This window comes from Scyliorhinus canicula, chromosome 17 (assembly GCF_902713615.1).
Source record: "Scyliorhinus canicula chromosome 17, sScyCan1.1, whole genome shotgun sequence".
Taxonomy (NCBI): domain Eukaryota; kingdom Metazoa; phylum Chordata; class Chondrichthyes; order Carcharhiniformes; family Scyliorhinidae; genus Scyliorhinus; species Scyliorhinus canicula.
This window is the reverse complement of record NC_052162.1, coordinates 77,526,819-77,546,413: the sequence shown is the minus strand read 5'-3', so window position 1 is coordinate 77,546,413 and position 19,595 is coordinate 77,526,819.

Sequence of the window (19,595 nt, the reverse complement as noted above, 5' to 3'; positions counted from 1 at the left end):
CACTTGCGTTGATTCCGGGTGATGTGGGGTTGGAATTGACCACGCACTAGACCCTGGTGTCGTAACAAGGGCAATCCCTCTACCAAGTCCATTTGCCAGCCAGTCAGCACTTTTTTCTGAAACAATATAAAATTGTTGTTTCCCCAGATATTGGTATTTTTGTGATGGTTCTGATGAGTGAAAGGTGAAAAGCTTCGCAAAAATGTAATTTTGAGCAGTACTCGTGTTCTGTTGATGCTACGCAAGTTGCCCAGACAGAATACCAGCTCCAAAGGTTCACGGATCAACTGTCCCATGTTGCTGCTCAAGAAAAAAGTATTTATGGGGCAGGGTGGTGTGTCTCTGCCTGCGATCAGACTCAACATCACAGCACTGGAAGCAGTCAACAAATTCTGCTTCCTTGGACCTATGTTTACAGATGTCTCTTCATGAAGAGCGCAGCACACCCATTGGAAAGGCAGCCACCAACATTGGGCAAGTAACAAAATGGGCATGGAAAAACAGTAAACTGACCCACAGGACCAAAATGCTTATCGACATGGCCTGTATCCTCAGCACATTGCTGTACTGTAGCAAAGCCAGGAGAACTTACACTTCCCAAAAAAAAGGCTCAGTAAATTCAGTTTCCAGTGTCTATGCATCCTCAACAGAACATAGAAAGATAAAGTCACCAGTGAAGCAGTCCCTTCTAGGGCAAACATGCCAAGCGTGCTAGCATTAATCAGGCAAATATGGCTTCACTGGCTTGGGCCATATGATGGAAGATGGCAATATCACCAAGAACATGAATTACAGGGAGATATCCCCATGAAATAAGGCCAGCAGCGTTCCAAAGCTCCAATTCAAGGAGGCTGCCAAAACAGACATGAAAGGCCCCAACATTGATCATGACTAGTGGAAAACTTTCCCTGACACGCCATGCAAATGGCGACAGTGGCTGTGGGCAATAGCTCACTACCGTGACAGATAGTCATTTCAGAACCTCCAAAGCAGATGCCAGCCTTGTAAACAAGGACTCAGCAGAGATCATCCTGCAGCACCAGCAAGGGACAACTTTGTAATGCAATTTCGGCAGACTCTCCCTTCCCGGCACCAACTTATTCGGCCATCAGAGAAATGCAGCAAGCATTCTCGTCTGACCTCAACAAAGCTCTGAGGCTAAATTCTTGTCATGCTCGTTAAATGATTTTAACATTTTCTGTACCTCAATCAGATTAGCCCTCAATCCACTCAAGATTAATTCATGAAAATTTCATGAAGCCTCTTTCAACTCTCTAAGCCTGTCAGTCTGAGTGAAGGGAAGACCAGAGCCGAGATTCTCCCCTACCCGGCGGGGCGGGGGGTCCCGGTGTGATGGGGTGGCGTGAACCACTCTGGCGTCGGGCCGTCCCAAAGGTACGGACGTCTCCGCACCTTTAGGGGCCAAGACCTAACACTGAGCGGCTAGGCCCACGTCGGAGTGGTTGGCGCTCCGCCGGCTGGCGTGGAAGGTCTTTGGCGCCATGCCAGCTGGGGCTGAAGGGACTTCACCGGCCGGCGGAAGTCCGTGAATGTGCCGGAGCGTCAGCGGCTGCTGACATCATCCCCGCGCATGCGCAGGGGAGGGGGGTCACTTCCGCCCCTGCCATGGTGAAGACTATGGCGAAGACGAAAGGAAAAAAGTGCCCCCACGGCACAGGCCCGCCCGCCGATCGGTGGGCCCCGATCGCGGGCCAGGCCACCCCCAGGGCCAGATCGTTCCGCATCCCCCCCAGGGTCCCGGAGCCCGCCCGTGCTGCCTGCTCCCGTCGGTAAGGTAGGTGGTTTGATCCACGGCGGCGGGAGAAGCATGACAGCGGCGGGACTTCAGCCGGAGAATTGCCGGGAGGGGCATGCCGACCAGCGCGAAGCGATTCCCACCCCCGCCGAATCTCCGGTTCCGGAGAATTCGGGACACAGCAGGGCGAGATTTACGCCGGCCCCCGGCGATTCTCCGATCCGGCGGGGGGTCGGAGAATCCCACCCCAGGTCCCCACAGCATTAACTTTACACTGTTGGTGAGTAACTTCTTCTGCTACTCACTGGAATTTGAAAATGGCAGAAGTGCTGGTCCCAGTTCCTGCCAGGAGGAACGTGGATGGAGAGATACAGCCCCATTATGACTGCTGGTTCTATGAAAGCGATATTTAATCAACAGCACTCCCCATTAGCCCTGCAATTCTTTCCTTTTCAAATATATTCGGATTCTGTTTTTTTTTTATTTCTGTCACTTTCATTGAATTGCCAGGACTTGAACAGTTGGATTATAAGAACCATAGGAGCCCATGAGGCCCCAGGATTTACTGTTGTAAAGAAGAGTTCCATAGATAAGGTGATGATTATGTCTGAACACCAAGTTGGGAGCAAGTTTACCGATAATATCACCCTTCAAGTCAAAACATGCAAGGTTCAATGCCAGTCCAAAGAGTTCCAATGTGTGGAGACCAAAGCTCTGGCTCTGTATCCTGGCTTGATATCCAGTGGGATATTAGTATCCCATGGGCGGTTGGTTCCCTGTTATCTTATGTATTCCGAGAGTCCATCCCGCCATATAGGACTAAGCACTCTATTGGCTGGTATTAAAATGTTAACAAGGGAAGGAACATCAGAACGGAAGCTGCCAGATTTCCAATACTTTATGCTATTCTCCAAGGAAGAGTGCAAAGAAATAATACCAATCACCAAGTCAGTGTGTAACTAGTGGTTAACCCAGAGAATTAAATGGGTTAGCATGAGCGAGCTGAGTATTTAAGCAATCTGAATTGTTGACTATTAGATAAACTGAGATAGACCATCATTGAACAGAAGTCTGGTAGGTTTGTGTCACCTCTGTGAAGCAAGTGTCAGAAGCTATAAGTCTGCACGTTCTCCCCGTGTGTGCGTGTGTTTCCTCCGGGTGCTCCGGTTTCCTCCCACAGTCCAAAGACGTGCAGGTTAGGTGGATTGGCCGTGCTAAATTGCCCTTAGTGACCAAAAAAGGTTTGGAGGGGTTATTGAGTTACAGGGATAGTACCTGGAAGTGAAGGCTTAAGTGTGTTGGTGCAGACTCGATATGTTCTATGACTGATTGAGAAATTTGATATAAATAAATGTAGTATAAATAAATAAACAAATGATCTAGGGAGAGGCCAATTACTAGGAGGCACAGATGTAAAGTGATTGGTTGAAGGATTAGTGGGGACCAGAGGGTACATAAGGTGAGCATTCTTCACCAGAGGGTGTTGTGTATCTGGAATTTCATGCCTAGTTTGGTGGTTGAGGCAGAAACCTTCAACTCATTTCAGAGGTCACGGGATTTGCACCCAAAGTGTTAAAACCTGTAACGCTACAGACTGGGTGCTGGACGGTTGGATCAGAAAGGGCAGCTAGTTTTTTTACTTTTTCTTTTTCATCCAGAGCAGACACAATGGGCTGAATGGCCTCTTTCTGTGACATAACTTTTATATTGTTCTATTTCAGACAAATGTGAATTCCCATCAATAAACCTGCTTTGTTCCCTTGCAATAAGGTTAGAAGGGTCATGGCCTATACTCCTAACATATACCTCTTTACAGAAGCATCTGTAGTACCAGCACTCACAAGCTGCTAGGTGACAAGAGCATCACTTTATCTGACACCAAAAGGAGTGGAGGGAAACTCCTTTGGGTTTTGGTGAATTTGTGAGCACCTGATCAGTGTTCCACTTATGAAATTTGTAATGGGACCTTCTGCACCAGAACTGCATACAAAAGATGGTCACCACAATATTGCTTCAGACACGCATTATGCATCCCTGGCGGCAGCCTAAAATGAACGCTGACCTCATTAAAATATGTAAATAGGGTCCTCTGCTTGAATTAGAGCCCTTTTCGGTAACTGCTGTCTGGGAATGTTTCATTCGCTCATTCCTATGCCCAGAAGAATATGGTGCAAAGATTCAGGAGGTTGGTTGAAGCAGTAACATTTAAAGGGATCTCCACTTTCAGTAAAGCAAGTGGCTGGAAAGTTGTTTTATAGATGACCAGGCAATTTTGGAGCCATATTTTGGTTCTTTGTGGCTGAGCCTTGGCAGCTTTTGGAAAGTTCCCACTGTAGTTGGAAAACTACTATGATTTACCAGCAACATCCCGCCGGAATCAGGACGGGACACAACCAGTAGATCCCGGGAGAGGCCTCTTCCGGGATTCCTAATGGTCTGCACGCCTCGCGGAATCTACCAGCCTCGCCGAAAAAGCCACAGCTTTGCGCCAATTAGTACTGATCCCCAAAAACAGGGTCTCGGCGGAACAGTACTTGGGGGTCCTCCCGGGTGACTGGTATCTGGGCAGTGTGGCATCCTGTTACTTCTGATACCACCCGTAATCTTGGCACTGCAGGCCTGTCACCCTAGCAGGGCCACATAAGCACCCTGGCAGTGCTACCCAGGTGCCAGACTGGTCCAGATGGCACTGCCAAGTTGGTAGGGGCAGTGCCAGGGTACCAGGCTGGCAGTATCAAAGTGCGCAGGTGGCTCAATCCCCACCCTGGGGATCGAGCCCAGGAGTGTCCTGTCCTTGTGAGGTGGAGTGCAGGAGGCTCGAGGACCGGCCGACAGGTGTTTTGGGGCACTGAGATGTCTGGGGGTCATGTCGGGGTGCTATTTAAAAATGGTGCCCTGATCTCTTCCTCTACAGTGAGAAGCACTGCTCATTCCCCACCGAGGCCCAAATAAAAATGAGTGCCGTTAGATAGAAGGGTCGCTCCCGGTGCTACAAGTGCCAGGACAGACCACTCTAATCCCGCCCAGAATGGATTCTGGTTTTTTTTGTTCGATCATGCCTGCTGACATTTAGCTATAAATGCATTGATTTAATCCAGAGTGCTTCAGAAGCTAAGACAAAATGGGACCAATGTTGTGTTTCGCATTGAGGCTGCCACAGCAATGGCAACAGCAGTACAGATTTTTGTTGGATCAAAGATAATGAAAATAGCCAAGGATATCTTACCCCAAACTAACAGACTCACTTCTCTTTTTCCGCCACTATCGCAGTGCTTATTCAACATCCAGTCTTGGATGAGCCTCCAATTCCTTCAGTTGAACATCGGGAAGAAAAAAGCTCCGCTTCAAACTCTGATTCGATCTTCCAGATTGTAAACAACATTGGCCCTATTTGGCACTGAGATAAACTTCCTATTCTATATTCTCTCTATCCTACTTGCATATCCAAAGCTTTGCCCAATTCTACGTCAGTCTATAAATTGCACAAACAATCGCTCATACAGTTGGGGTCCATAGACTAAATTCTACCAATGCTCTTGTGCATGACCCCTGCACTTTGTAAATGTTTTCCTATTCCTTCACGGGATGTGGGCATCACTGGCAAGGGCAGCCTTTGTTGCCCATCCCTCACAGCCCTTACGGGTCAATGGCATTACTATGAATCTAGAGTTACATGTAGGCCACACCTTTCCTAAAGGGTATACGTGAATCAGATGGATTTGATAATTGCCATGGTCACTACTGTGGAAAATAACTTAGTTTAGCTCACTGGGCGAGACAGCTGGTTTGTGATGCAGAACAAGGCCAGCAACGTGGGTTCAATTCCCGTACCAGCTTACCTGAACAGGTGCCGGAATGTGGCGACTAGGGGCTTTTCACAGTAACTTCATACTTGTGACAATAAAAGGTTATTATTATTATTACATGTCATATTTAGCTGCTGTGGAGGGATTTGAACCCATAATTCTCAGAGCATTAACCCCAGCCTCTGGATTATGAGTCCAGTGACATTACCACTGCGCCACCATCCTCTCACCTTGGCCACACCCAAAACTTTGCTGCCTGTATCTTATGCCATTCACCAATCATTCTTGCTCATGTTAGTGTATATCGACTCCCAGGTCCCAACACTCAATGTGAAATGCTAATCCTCATATTTAAATGTCTTCATGGCTCAACCCTTCTCTATTTTGATAATTTCTCCCATCCTTACCAAATCTTTCTGTATTTTCACCCATCCTTGATGGCTTTGCCTTCAATTCTTTGAGCTCCATGCTCCAGAGAATTCTGTCCCTAAACCTCCCTGTCCCTCTTCTAACCTCTATTCCTTTATGGGTTCTTCTTAAAAAAACATTGGCTGGATTCTCCGTCAGCGGGATGTTCCATTTTGCTGGCAGCCTGGGGGTTTCCCGACGGCATGGGGCTGCCCCACAATGGAAAACCCCATTGACCAGCCGGCGTAACGGAGCATCCCGCATGCGGGGTGAAACAGAAATGTGGCGCGGCAGGATGGAGAATCCAGCCCCCTGTTTTTAATCAACTCTTCTAATATTCCTTTGTTTAGCTTGTCATCTCTTTTTGTCTGATCATGCCTCTGTGATATGCGTTGAGAAATATACTTGCGATATGGACGCTGTATAAATCCAACTTGTTCCTTTTGTAGTTGCTCTTGTTGTTGTACCACCTAGCATTATGTTATGTGATACTGCTTGCAATTGCAAAATTTCCTCCTTCACATATGATACCTCAAAACATCAGTCTCATGGAATTTCATTTGCCTCACATTAAGGATAGATAAAAAGCAAATAGATTTGTTTTTCTAGCACACACAGGCAGTGCACACACAGAGATAGTTCCAATGGATTCTAATTGGGCTATAATTAGACCACCGTATAAAAGTTTTCAATAAAGATCATTGCTAATTTCCCTCTATTTAAATTAAGCTATTATACTAATAACTCACTTCTCAACATATGAAACTGAAAACTACATTAGTTACTAATCAACAATAATGCTGTATTAGTTGCTCGATGAATATGCAAGCAATTGGAAGGTACAGCACTAAATGATTATGTATTTTGCTCAGCAACTTCAATTGTTTTTCAATTAAATGCTCACTTTGATAGTATTTAACAGTTCTTGTTACTCCCCACATAAAACCACTATTCAGTTTTCCTTTACTTTAATATAGAGCTCTAAATAAATATATGAAGTCTTCTTGACTGATAGTCTGAATTATTATTTGAGATAGGCAAGATTCTTTGCTCGCAATTGCTAATGGAACTCACTGAATTGCTATGTTATTAACTCAGTGTACAATCCATTGTTTCTTTCCACAAAGACATCACCTATTCAATAAATCATTGCACTGCAATGCTCATATAACAACAAATGAGAGCTGTAAAATTCTAGGTGATGCATAAATACAAAACATTTGTAAAAGTAATTTTTCATTCCGAAACTAAGTGACTTTTCTTTTGAAATCCATTGATTATAGAAGTGATTTGCCTTAAAGGAACCCGTACTGCAGTCCAGTGAAATGCACAGAAATCTCCCACAATACAGCGACGTTTGGATGAGACATTGAAATAAAATTTGAATACAATGGATATTTTAATTCCAACGGACTGTGCCTTGTATAAAGGATAATAATCTAAACTCTATTGTCCTAAAATCACAATAGATGATACAATTCTAAAATGGTCATCAGAAGTTACTTTTTCCACTATTTTAATCAAAACATTATATTACGATCTCAGACCAGACCACAACAGTGGCTAGAATAATAGACCGAAACCCCAGTATTTTAATATCTTTGAAAGATGGTGCAGAAAGAATGATGCACTCCAGGGGTGATTGTGTGAAGAAATAGGGCTTAGTTATTTTTTAAACAAAACTTTGTTATGATTGCAATATTAAACTTTTTAACTTCACACCCAAAAAGAACAGCTTACAATTTGCACCTTAACACGACTATACAATTTCCCATTAAGCAAAAAGAAAGGAAACATACAGATCTAAATCTATCTTACTGTGGGAGAACTGTAGACTCAGCATCAGGAAGATAAGAAGGGCAAGTTTCTCCACCAACTCCCTCTGTAATTCTTTCAAAATGTCTCTCTGCTTTCCATGACTCCACCCAGCAATGACCTCATCTCCCCAAGCTGAGAATAATTTATGTCTGGCGGCTGCAATGCATATTAACTTCCCAGGGACTTCCCCAGGTAAAGCACAGTGCATTAGTCCAGACTGAAAAACATATTCCTTCATCAATTTCACATGCTGGCTGCCAAAACTACACAAGCCCTGCAGAACAGAACTCTCCTGTGTAAAGAACATAACCATTGCAATAAAATACATTCCAAACCTTAGGCTTTTAATCCTTAAACTGCTCAATACTTTTGTAATCCAATTTTCCTAAAACCGCCAATCATCACAATTAACCCACTCAAAATATATGCATTAATACAGAGTGGGATTTTAGCTGAACACCATACTATTCTACAGTGTGATTTTAGAGTCTATGCATTTGCCTATCGTGCCTACGATGCCCACCAAATTCCAATTACATTTGGTAGATTTGAACCATGGCCATTAAGAAAGTTAATGCAGAGTAAAAGAGAAATGATTTTACACAGACGGTTGTGAGGCTAGGACATGTATTACCAGAGTTAGTGATTGAGGCATAGGCTATAGTCAAAATTCTCTGGTAGGAATGCCCCATTATAACCACCCCACGCAGCCACAAAACCCATTCGCTGGGCTGCACTACCAGCGGGAAAAATGAATCACAACGACTGGAAAATTTCGGCCATAAGCACCTCAACCATGCAAGCACTACGTGTGCAGAACAGAATTTATCATACCTTTTATTATGACTTTCACAGGAAAACAATATTTTGACAGGATCTAAATTGGTAACAGACCAAAAGCCGCCCATTTTTCTCACCCGCAAGATTATTCTTAAGAGATTTTCCCTTCTGCTTTTCAGTAATCATTTGTAAGTCACTGAGTTGCAGTTCAGTGTCAAGTGGACGTAGAGTCTTGTGTTCACAACAGCACAGCCCAGCTATTTCAAACAATCCTTTGCATGATACCATCAGGTATCTTGCTCTTGCAGGTTTTCTGTTTGGTTTTGTAGCAAATCTTTGATAAAATTAATTTCATATTTATCATAAATATCGCACACCTATTTCAACCTTTAAACCGTGTTCCCATGTCTACACAGCAAAGGTTTGATGTCTATTTTGAGGACACTGATTAAATCCATTATTTGAGAGACCAAGGAGGTAGTGTGTGTGAGAGCTGTTGTGGACAATAAGGGTTTCAAAGCCTATGGACTGGATTCTCCGTCCCGCCGTGCCACATTTCTGCTTCACCCCGTCGGCGAGATACTCTGTTACACCGGCCGGTCAATTGGGTTTCCCATTGTGGGGCAGCCATACGCCGTCGGGAAACCCTCCCGATGCCGGCAAAATGGAGCATCCCGCCGGCGGAGAATCCTGCCATATGATTTTTGAGGCAGCCCCTAATTCCTCAACTTCCTTCAGTTCGGGGATTCTCCGACCCTGACAACTGGAGAATCGGCGACATTGGCGCCGGCGCGATTGGCGCGGCGCCTGAGCGACCCCCCCCCCGGCGATTCTCCCCGCACGATGGGCAGAGTGCCTGCCGAGTTAGGCTGAATCCCAGCAGCGCCATTCGCGTGTGGCACGAAGAAGGCAATCCATACGCATGCGTGAACTCGCACCGGCTGCAGTGCGCTTTCGCGGTCCCACGGCACCTGTGCTGACGCCCATATCGGCAGCTGGAACAGCGTGAGACTCTCCAGTTCCATGCTGCCCCACCTGTGCGGCACAGGATCGCTGATCCTAGGGAGCAACGTGACGCTGCCGTAAAACGCTCCGGCGTTTATGACAGCGTCAACACTTAGCCCCAGGATCAGAGAATCCCACCGCAAAACTTCAGGATTCCGATAAAGAGAAGATATACCTAAGATTCCTGGCTGAGACACAAAGCTTCTTGGAAATCAGAGTGTGATATCTGGTTGCTAAGTAAACAGAAGCTGATCTGGGGGGGGGGGGGGGGGGGGGAATGCATTTAAAGCTCCTCGAGATCAGGGGTGGGATTCTCCGTCCCAAAATGCCTGAATCGCATTCCCCAATCGGCCAGAGAATTGGGCATCGGGGCAAAATCGGGACTGAAGCCGGGCAACAATGCTCCGAGCCCCCACTGGCGGCATGAATATGGTCCGTGCAGCATGCCGATCTTAATTACCCATTTGCTCTTCGAAATCCGATGTATTACTTTTGGGCAAAGAACACCGATGAGGTGTGCAGGCTGGGGTGGGGATGCGGAGGCAATGTGAGTGAGGATGGAAGTAGGCTCTTGTAAGGGGTTGCAGGCACTGGTAACTGCACCGCTCCCATTTGCCCCTGGGAATAAGTTGAGGGAGGGTAAAAGCTGATGGAAATTCTAGAGAATCATGGGTTTGAGCCGGTGAGACTGCATGCTCGGTTTCGTGGATGGGAGGAGAGGGAGGGTGATGGAAATGAAGGAACCTATTTTTGGAAGGGTGGTTTGCAAATATGGAGGAGTTGACGGAGAAGTTTGGGATTCTGCGGGAGGGGGCCTTTTGGTGTATGGAGGTGCAGGACTTTGCAAGGAAGGTTTTCCCGATGTTTCTGGTAAATGCTGCTCTTCGTTGTTGGATAGGGTGTTGTCGGTAATGGGTTTGGAAGAGGGAGTCATCGCGGCGACTTATGGGAGGATTTTGGAGGAGGATATGGTGTCGCTGGTGGGGGTTAAGGCCAAGATGGAGGAGGATGGGTGGGGTGGCATTGGAGGAGTTGTAGTGTGAGATGTTGCAGAGGGTGAATTCCTCAACCTCCTGTGTGAGGTTGGGGTTAATATAGTTGAAGTGCACAGGGCACACCCAACAAAGTTGAGGATGAGATGGTTGTTTGAGGGGGTTGAGGACACTTGCAAGCGATGTGGAAGAGGCCCAGTCAACTATGAACATATGTCTGGTCCTGCCCGAAATTGGAAAAGTTATGGGGGATTTTTTCAGCACCATGTCAGCAACCTCACATTTGGTTTTGAGCCCAGTCCCCTTGGGCTAATATTTGGGGTGTCGGACTTTCCAGAGCTGCAGGCAGGAGCGGAGGCAAATGTTTTAGCCTTTGCCTGTGCTTTTGGGGTGGAGGTGAGCCTTTCCTTCAGTATTGTTTGGAGATCTGATGGAGCTCCTGCATTCGAAGAAGGTTAAGTTTACTTTGAGGGGGATGATTGGCGGATTCCACAAGAGATGGGGCGTGTTTATTCTTCATTTTAAATGGTTGATTACCATCAGCTGCCAGGGGGAGGTTGGGGTGTGGAGGGTAGGGCTGGGGATTGCTGGTAGCAAGAGCTCCCTATTGGGCTGCCCACTCAAGGTGACAGCCCAATAACGGGAGTTTTGGGACTCCTTCGCAAGCATAAATTTGCATGGCAAGGAATACGGAATTGCTTATCGGTTTGCTCACCCAGGGGTATTGTGAACCGTTTGCAATTCAGCTCCGGCAGGAGAACATGAGCCGTGATTCTCCAGTCCCTGGGCCGATTTTGTAATCGGCGATCGGACGGAGAATCCTTTTTGACGTCAATCATGTTTGACACAGATTTCGTATGCTCCGCCGCCTCTGAAACGGCATCGTCATGGCGCGCGCCGCACGCCGCTGGGATGGCATCCGTGCAGCACCTGAAGGCCCTCCCCAATGCTCCACCCCCCCCGGATAGGCCCAGTTCCCAATGGCGTGGTTCACTTCTGGTCGCAGCCGTGCGGGAACCCGGTGTGGCGGCTGCAGACTGTGTCCAGCGGCGCCACAATCAGGTGGGAGCCATGCTGCTGGCCGCGGGTAATGGGGGAGTGGAAGAGGTTTCTGCGAGGGCTGGGGGCACTGGTGAGGGGTGGCTAGCGGGTGGCGAGGGAATTGCCAGGGGGGCACTATCTGGCAGATCGTGTCCGCGCATGGTCGGCGCCATGTTTTACAGCACATGCGCGGCCACGGACCTGGCAACTTATTTCGTGGGGGGGGCGGGAGTTTTACGCGCCGTGGCTGCCAGCCCCTCACCGGTCGCAGGATCGATGAGGGGGCGCCGCCGATTTTTTTTTCCACGTAAAACGCCACAGATCCTCCGTACTTAGCATCAGAAACGGAGAATCTGGCCCATAGTCTCCCAAACAGAGAATCCCACTCCAGATTTCAGCAGGAGACCTAAGCAAGCAGGCTGTGGAAAGTTACGTGTGTGGGACAGCTAAAAAAAAAGTGAAGACAATGATTAACAGCAGGGATGGTAAAATAAAGTTACTGCCGCTGCTTCAGTTTTTGCCAGATTGGGCTACATAGTGTACCAGGATGTTATTGAATGGTCTTATGAAGGCAACTCTGGGAATTCTATGCCATCAAGGCTGTCATGAGCTGAGCTAAGGAAGTTTTCCAGAAGTGCACCCTTTTGATAGTGCCTGCATCCGTAGAACTCTGGTGGAGTAAAGCTGCTGTAGGAGGCAACTCAATGCCCAAGTCCTGAACGAAGTTAAACTCTACTAGAGGAAGAGTTCTGAAGGACTTTGCAGCTGAATGTAGTGATAAGAGGACTGTGGATAAATCTGTGAGACCTATCTTTGTTGCTCCAGCTATTTAGTTTCCACTGCTGTTATTTAACAGTTAATTAGTTTTGATTTTGGTTTGATTGTGAAATTCAAAGTGACAAAATTTGAAATCTTTGCATTTGTTGGGGTTTCTTGGCAAGTTTGGTTCTTTTAAGTTCTTTGCCTCCGAAGAGATCACAACACCTATTTGGTGCACATGGAGGGGAACGACCTGAAAACAGTACTGAGACACTCATCACACTCCGACTTTGACCAACTTCACAAAATCTCAGAACTGTTGCAGTACAGAAGGAGGCCATTCGGTATGTCATTCCTGTGCCAGACCTCCATAGGTGCAGTTTATATAGTGGCACTCCCCCACCTTCTTCCTGCACTTCCACAATTATAGGGCGGCATGCTAGCACAATGGTTAGCACTGTTGCTCTGTTGCTTCACAGTGCCAGGGTCCCCGGTTCAATTCCCGGCTTGGGTCACTGTCTGTGCAGAGTCTGCATGTTCTCCCTGTGTCTGTATGGGTTTCCTCCAGGTACTCTGGTTTCCTCTCACATGACCTGAAAGCCATGCTTGTTAGGTGAATTGGACATTCTGAATTCTCCTTCAGCAAACCCGAATAGGCGCTGTCGTATGGTGACTAGGGATTTTCACAGTAACGTCATTGCATTGTAAGCCTACTTGTGACAATAATAAAGATAGCTGTTATGATTCTTTTTCAGATAACAATCCACTTCCCCCTTGAATGCCTTGTTTGAATCTGCCTTCAACACAATCTCAGGCAGTGCATTCCAGATCCTAATTATTCACTGCAGGAAAGGATTTTCCCTCATCTCACCATTGCTTCTTTTGTTAATTGTTTAAAATCTGTGCCCTCTGGTTTTTGATCAGTTCCACCAATGGGAACAATATTTCCCTACCTACTCTGTCCAGACAACTCATGACTTTGAATACCTCTATCAAATTTCTTGTAAACCACGACTTCGCCAAACAGTCCCAACTTTTACAAGCTAACTGCACAACTGAAGTTCATCATCCCTGGAACCATTGTCATGAATCTTTTCTGAACTCTCTCCAATGTCTTCACGTTCTTCGAAAAGTATGGTCCCGGAAAATGGATGTAATACTCCAGGAGAGATGTAGCCACTGTTTTCTAAAAGTTTGACATCACTTCTTTGTTTTTATTTATTTATTGTATTCATTTCTGGGGTGTGGGATTCGCTGGCTAGGCCAGCATTTATTGCCATTTATAGGCCATCCCCAATTGCCCTTTAGAAGGGTGGTGGTAATCTGCCTTCTTCAACCACAGCAGTCCACATGGGGTAGGTACACACAGTGTTGTTTGGAACCGGGTTCCAGGATTTTGACCCAGCGAAAATGAAGGAACGGTGATTATATTTGTAAGTCAGGATGGTGTGTGGCTTGGAGGGGATCTTCCAGGTGGTGCTGATGATCCCATGCATCATGCAGTAAAAACCTATGCCCCTATTAATAAAGCTCAGGACACTGTCTGCTTTATTAACCACACTCTGAAGTCCTGTCAGCTTCAAAGATTTTTGTGCATATGCACCTCAACCCCTCTGTTGCTGAACCTCCTTTAAACTGTACCCTTTATTTTATATTGTCTCTCTGTGTTCCGCCTACTAAAATGAATCTTGGGTGGGGTTCTGAGATAAGTGACCAGAATGCATATCTGCCTCGGGGAGAAAGCCACATGCTAAGAAGCAAATCGTGTATAAGGACCCAAATTGCAAGTTAAGAGATCACTCAGAAATGGCCAAAGACTTTTTTAACTTTTACATTTGTGGAAGCAGAAGGTTTAAACACACTATCCTGGACCTTCAAAGAAACTCCAACCCCTGTGCTTCCTCCCACTACTACCCCCCCCCCCCCCCCCCCTCTCAGGAACAGCTCAGACTTATGGTCCCACCACCTAGCCCCCACACCCCCACCTCCCCAACTTCCCCCTCTCCCCCCCACAACCAGGTTTCAATTGTCAGCTGGCTCGAGATGCTAACCTTATTGTTTCCTGCCTTCCCACCATTTGTCTTCAACATCCAAATGATGCCTGGGCCTCTATCACAGAGGTAGCAACAGGTACACATTTTGCATCTCAAGTTAAAATTGACCCGGTTTCCGTCTGAGTAACAAACTGAACAGATGTTGAAGCAAAGATGCTGTAATTGGAAATGGTTCACTTAACGTAGGGAGTGCAACCAAAATATAACTCTCTACGTGATTACTGCCCTGAAGAAAACAACTGAACTATGAGACAACAGGCTGCGTAAAACATAGAAATCAGATGCGGGCTTATGACACATGAATTCAGTGGAACTTTGCAAAACAAATGATTTTGGATGTAATTATATTGCATTTAAAATAGAGAAACTATCTAGTCTGAGCCAGTGTTTATGTTCCACTTTTGCCCCCTCCCACCTCACTTCATCCAATGCTATCAGCAAAACCTTGTATTTCTTTCTACCTCAATGACTTATATAACTTCCCCCTTAAATATGTTTCTGCTTTTAATCTCAAATGCTAATTTAAGGAGATAATATTATTTTGCACAGATTCCATTATTTGGACACCTTATGCAAGTTTAGTCTTTGTGTATTTAAATTTTCAAAGGATTTTAAATCCATCTGCAAAGAACAACAAAACGGATTACTCCAGCTTCAGTAGAAAATATCAGCGGGATAGGAATCTTGAATACAATGGGATAAGGGATTTAGGAAGACCAGATATATTCCCCAACATGGGGTGCTCTGATTCGTGTCAACTCTCGCTAAATCTAAACTAATTATCCCTTCAAACCATTCTGCACATTGCTCCTCCACTCAGATGATATGCAAATATTTTGTTCTGCAATAACTGAAAACTTCCATGCGGAGAACTTTATTCTTCAGCTCCTTCTATCTAAAAGGGATGAAACATCAGGGCAAAATTTCCTGTGATGTTGAAATGGGGTGGGCTATTGCGGGCTGAGAAAATCAGGCAGAATACACTCTCCACCAAATCTCTGCTCATCCCACGCCTTGCGGCATCTTCCGAGCAGTCCCTTGGAAAGTTTGAAGCATCAAAAACTCAATTTTCAGAATGTTACACATGCCACCGAGATGGAAATGAGGGCAGGCTCAATTCCCTGGTTGTCTAGTGGGGCAGTTTGCTTTTGACCAATCACGATCGAATGCTCTTTGTTGACAGGAACATAGAACATAGAACATTACAGCGCAGTACAGGCCCTTCGGCCCACGATGTTGCGCCGTCCTGTGAAACCCCTCTAAAGTCCCTCTACACTATTCCCTTATCGTCCATATGCCTATCCAATGACCATTTGAATGCGTTTAGTGTTGGCGAGTCCACTGCTGTTGCAGGCAGGGCATTCCACGCCCTTACTACTCTCTGAGTAAAGAACCTACCTCTGACATCTGTCCTATATCTATCTCCCCTCAATTTAAAGCTATGTCCTCTCGTGCTAGACATCACCATCCGAGGAAAAAGGCTCTCACTGTCCACCCTATCTAATCCTCTGATCATCTTGTATGCCTCAATTAAGTCACCTCTTAACCTTCTCTCCAACGAAAACAGCCTCAAGTCCTTCAGCCTTTCCTCATATGATCGTCCCTCCATACCAGGCAGCATTCTTGTAAATCTCCTCTGTACCCTTTCCAATGCTTCCACATCCTTCCTATAATGTGGCGACCAGAACTGCACACAATACTCCAAATGCGGCCGCACCAGAGTTTTGTACAACTGCAACATGACCTCATGGCTCCGAAACTCAATTCCTCTACCAATAAAAGCTAACACACCGTACGCCTTCTTAACAACCCTCTCAACCTGGGTGCCAACTTTCAAGGATCTATGGTCATGGACACCGAGATCTCTCTGCTCGTCCACACTACCAAGAATCTTACCATTAACCCAGTACTCTGCTTTTCTGTTATTCCTTCCAAAATGAATCACCTCACACTTTTCTGCATTAAACTCCATTTGCCACCTGTCAGCCCAGCTCTGCAGCTTATCTATGTCCCTCTGTAACTTGTAACATCCTTCTGCACTGTCCACAACTCCATCGACTTTAGTGTCATCTGCAAATTTACTCACCCATCCTTCTACGCCCTCCTCCAGGTCATTTATAAAAATGACAAACAGCAACGGCCCCAAAACAGATCCTTGTGTCAATGTTTAAAACAGGAAGTAGTTCGAAGTTGAAAGAAAACTCTGAAAAACATAAACTAAGAACAAGTTCCACTTTGGCCCATGGTACATATTGGTTCAAGAACTCTGTCCTACATTTTAATTTTTTTTACCCCTCCCCCGCTTTCCAGACCACACTGTGACTTGTTCTTATGTTCTGCTTTCAGAGACTGCTCATCCTTGTTCTGCTATTAACACAATCTGCCACTGATCTTTATGCCACTTAGCACTCTCATTACCATTCCATGTGTCCATGACATCTTCGTCAAATCTCTCCTGAGTTCCCACCTCCCCCTAACTTCTATTTTGCTGCTCGCTCCTCCTTTCTCTTCAACAGCATAAAACCCAGCAAATTTCAGCTCTGAAGAAGAGTCTTATGGACTGGAAACATTGCTTTATTTCTCTCTCCACAAATGCTGCCAGACCTGCTGAGTTTTTTTCCAGCATTTTCTGTTTTATGTCAGATTTCCAGCAGCCACAGTATTTTGCGTTAAATGTCGAGGACAGTCCTTGGACCAAGCAGCCCTTGCCGTACAAGTGCATGCTCCCCCTAGAGCTGCACCTGTTACTTGCTGTCTGTCTCCTCCTGCTGCTCAAGTAAAATTCCCAAAAGGAATTGCATGAAAAAATAAGCGCAATACGAGAAATATTTTCAGAGTTCCGTGTTGTGATAATCTGAGGAACTGTTTCGTTTATGGAAATACGTTCTTGCTGGTTCTGCATTAAGTGATGTGTAGCGAGTTCAGCAGTGTTTAGCTTTGAGAAGATCATCTTGATTGTTTGAGCAACGTCCTGAATGAGCCTCTCATCACGTTTTACAAAAATCCAGAGTGTGGCACCTTGATATTTTTTCTCTTTGCGGCAACAAAAAAAAAAGAGACAAAACTGGCGATGAGGATTGAGGTTAAAAAAAATCATTGGAAAGAAGATTTTTGGGACGCCATCAGGAGCAATGGAAGATTTTTGGTACAGAACTTGCGCATGCACAGGCATTAGGTGAAGCACTACTGCCGATGTTAAGGTTTAACAAGAGTTTTCAGCAACTGAGAATCATAGAATTTAGTGCAGAAGGAGGCCATTCGAGTCTGTACTGACCCTTGGAAAGAGCACCTAAGCCCATATCACCACCCTATCCCCACACCTCCACCCTATCCCCGTAACACCATCTCGCCTTTTTTGGACATTAAGGGCAATTTAGCATAGCCAATCCACCTAACCTGTACATCTTTGGACTGTGGGAGGAAACCGGAGCATCAGGAGGAAACCCACGCACACACGGGGAGAACGTGCAGACTCCGCACAGACAGTGACCCAAGCTGGGAATCGAACCTGGGACCCTGGAGCTGGGAAGCAACTGTGCTAACCACTATGCTACCGTGCTGCCTGTGTGAGGGAAAACCTGATTGGATTTAAGTGAGTGGGGTCTGGGCTGCAGGGACCGTTCACATGGCGAAGCTACATGGGCTGCAGGGAATGGGGATTTTGAAGTCTGCTGACTCTGCAGGGATCACTACTCAAGTGAAAAATACTCAGGCATAAAAAGGGAAAGATTTACAGTTTGCTTGATCAAGGGATTGTTTGTGCCATACCTTACAACACAGGGAGGAAGTGTAGATTCTAATAGCCACAATCCAGAGATTGTGGGAAAAATGGGCACCATGAATGAATGTGATCAGGATTATGAAACATGGAATTCATATTGAGAAAGATTCCAATTGTTTTTAATAGCTAATCAAACATCTTATGATCCAAAGGTCGTAGCATTTCTCAGCTTAGTTGACCGTAAAATGCTTATGCTGCTACAGAATCTTGTCCACCCAGCAAAACCAGGAGACAAGTCCTTCAGTGAATCAATGAAAATCTTCGAGGGACATTTCGCTCCTAAACCGATACTACTTGCAAAAATGCTTCAATTCCACAACCGTACACAGGAAGAAGTTGAAAACATTTTACAGATTGTAACGTCTTTAAGAAGGTTAGCTAGATATTGTGAATTTGGTATAACACTTGATGCTACTCTTCGAGACAGGCTGGTTTGTGTATTACGCAGTGAGCCTATTCAGAGGAAGCTACTTACTGTAAGTGATTTAACTCTTAAAGCTGCTGTGTAAGTTGCCACATCTATGGAGTTAGCAAAGGGGGAAGCTTTGCAGATAGGGGCAGGAGGGAAGATCCGCAAATGGATACCTTAAAGAACAGGGCTGCAAAGGTGCAACCATGTCACCATTGTACACAGGATGGACACTCCATGGGGGAATGCTGGAGTAAATCGAATACATGCAAGAATTGTGGCAAGAAGGGCCATATTGCCAAGGCATGTTGGCCCCAAAAAATTTATCCGACACGAAGAAGGTTCAAGAAAAATAATGCGAGTAAATGACCTAGTTGTGTCTATAAATTAGTGGATGAGTCTCATAATCACTCCAAAGTCAGTGAAACTGAGCTATTGCAAGAGCTAAATCTAGGTGTATTTTCAATGCAGGGTAATCAACAACGTTTTGGGGCATTTCCAAAACTTCAAGGTCATGAAATTAAAATGAAAGTGGGTAAGAGCGCAGCATTATCATTAGTACTTATCATCCATAAATTACCTTGGTCATTTCATCAGTAAAAATGGTTCACACAAAGAACTGAAGAAAACGTCAACAATGTCAAAAGCACCACGTCCTCAAAATGTGTCACAAGGAAGGTCGTTTTCAGGATTGATCAATTATTATGGTAAATCTGTGCCAAATTTAGCAACATGATAGAAGTCTTTACTTACTTCACTATATGTCAAGCAGGCATGGCACTGGTCAGAAGAATGTGAAGATGCATACGATGAAGTGAAAGGAGCTTTGCTGAAGTCAAAGCTGTTGGTTCATTATAATCTAAAAATGAAGCTGCAATTAGCCTGTGATGCCTCACCCCATGGAGTTGGTGCAGTTGTCTTGCACAGTAAGTCTTCAGGAGAGGAAAGACTAATAGCATTTGCTTCGCGCACTCTTACTAGCGCAG